This window comes from Psammomys obesus, unplaced genomic scaffold (assembly GCF_907164565.1).
Source record: "Psammomys obesus unplaced genomic scaffold, mPsaObe1.curated_primary_1811, whole genome shotgun sequence".
In the NCBI taxonomy this organism is placed as follows: domain Eukaryota; kingdom Metazoa; phylum Chordata; class Mammalia; order Rodentia; family Muridae; genus Psammomys; species Psammomys obesus.
Window position 1 is genome coordinate 2,732,180 of NW_026590677.1, and position 2,445 is coordinate 2,734,624.

The window sequence follows — 2,445 nt, forward strand, 5'->3', positions numbered from 1 at the left end:
TGAGACTGATACTCTAACCAAGGACCATAGCCTAGAACCTCTACACAGACGTAGCCCATGGCAGCTCAATCTTCAAGTGGGTTCCCTAGTAATGGGAAAGGGACTATCTCTGACATGAATTCAGTCCCTGGCTCTTTAATCACCTCTGGCTGATGGGAGAGCAGCCTTACCAGGCCACAGAGAAAGGCAATGCAGGCAGTCCTTATGAGATCTGATAGGCTAGGGTCAGATGGAAGGGGAGTAGGACCTCCCCTATCAGTGGACTTGGGGAGGGGCAAGAAAGGATATGAGGGAGGGCCAGTAAGATTGGGAGGGTATGAGGGAGCAGCTAAAGCTAGGATACAAAGTGAATAAACGGTATTTAATAAAAAATAAAGTTAAAAATATGTTAGTATTTTTCTGATCATCAAACCACTCTTCCTAGTGCTACCCTACTGTACTAGTTCCTGATCCCACTCTTTGCTATCAATACAGATACAATTATTTTAACAAAATACAGTGAGAAAATCTTAAATTTGACTCTGATTAATTTTTCATTGACTGGCTTCCATTATAATATCCCTGCAAGATAATTTCTAGCCAGTTTCTTTTTATGTGAAGTTTGAAGGGCTGCAGTAGAAATTGTTTTCTTGGGATTAAGGGGATCCTCCTTACTGACCCCTACCACTATATCTTTAGAGATGCTCTACTAGTCAGACTCACTGGACTTTTCTCCAGATCATACTCCAGAAACAGAAAGGGAGACTGTATTGAGTTTACCAGGCAGTTTCCTTCTTTTAACTCAGTAGACATATTTACTTCCCATGCAGTCCCTGTGTGATTGATGCCAGAGATTGACCGAGAATCATAGTTATGAGATACATGCAGACTGATTCTGCTAGTTCTCACAGGAATATTCAAAGACTTGCCACGAACTGTCAAAACTTCATTATTGGTGGCAACTAAACTCTCTATACCTGTAGACACTCTGCAAATACTTATTACCTACTGAGTCACTCCTTCTTGAACATAATCCAAATCCTTAATTTATACTGTACATGTTGGGCATATGCTAAATACTCTAGTGTACTTAGGGAAGTACAGAACTTTCTCCCCACATGTATTGTAATGTTATGGGACATATTAAATAATGACGATTAGGCATACAACAGATCTTCTATGAAAGTGGTTTATTAGGTGGAGATGGAGAGGGGGGAGAGCAGAACATGATGAGGGGAAGAGAGAGAGAGAGACAGAGAAAGGGGAGAGCAAGAGGGGGAGCAAGAGGAAAGAGGCCAGGAGCAAGAGAGACCACGTGTCAGCTGGTCCCTTTAAGGGGGAAGGTAACCACGCCTTCCAAGTGTGGCCACCTGGTGGGCGACAGCCAGAAGCAGGTTTGGTTACAAAATCCTAACATGTATAACACACACACACACACACACACACACACACACACACACACACACACACATCACACACACCATCGTCGTCATCACCATCATAATTATCATCATCATCCTTGCATTGCAGGAGTTAGCAGAGACCAGACATCTATTTCCTCCTTAGTTGAAAAGAAATATAAGATTTTATTTTTATTTGAAATTGAAACTGTGTAGCTATGATGAAACATTTCTTAATAAAAAGAATGTTTACTTAGGCCATTTTAATGTTTGGCTTCAGGTTAATAGCCTTCTGATATGTCCCATTCATAGACTGGTTGCTACTGAAAATAGATGGAAATGAACAAAAAACACACCTTAGCATCATGTTGAAGTCATTTATGTACATGTGACTTAGTGGTTCTTATATGGTATTATTAACATATAAAACTCTTAGTGTCTATTTTCTTTCTCAACCATATGCTGCATTAAAAAAAAAATCTGCATTTTATAGACCAGGCAGACATTGAAACTACAGCAATGGGTATTTTTTTTTATTTAAATTGCTATATGTGTCATTTATCTACAAGAGGAATTGACTCTCTAATATCTATTCTTGTTGCCTATAAATCTCTTTCTTAGTTTGCTCACTAAAGTAGCTAATTCAATGGTGTATAATGAAACAAGGCTCTATTAAAAATAAAGCAGGAACTAGTGACTGAATTTGTACAGAAAATTCACTCTCCATCCTCCATTTGAAAGAAGATTCAGCTCATGCTTTTAAGATCTTCAAATCACGTATTTTACATTGCTTTCAGTCAGATATGTAAACAGAATATTTAGTGTAACAATTAAAAAAAAATCTAATGGCTTCACAACAAGGAACTGGGATTAAGGATACAAATGAATGAAAAAACACTCCCATGAAGACAGAACACATAAAGCCAGAGGAGAAAATCCATACATGTTCCTCCACCATAGCAATGCACATGGATTCTTATATGTTATTGACACACACACACACACACACACACACACACACACACACACACACACACATATATATATATATATATATATATATATA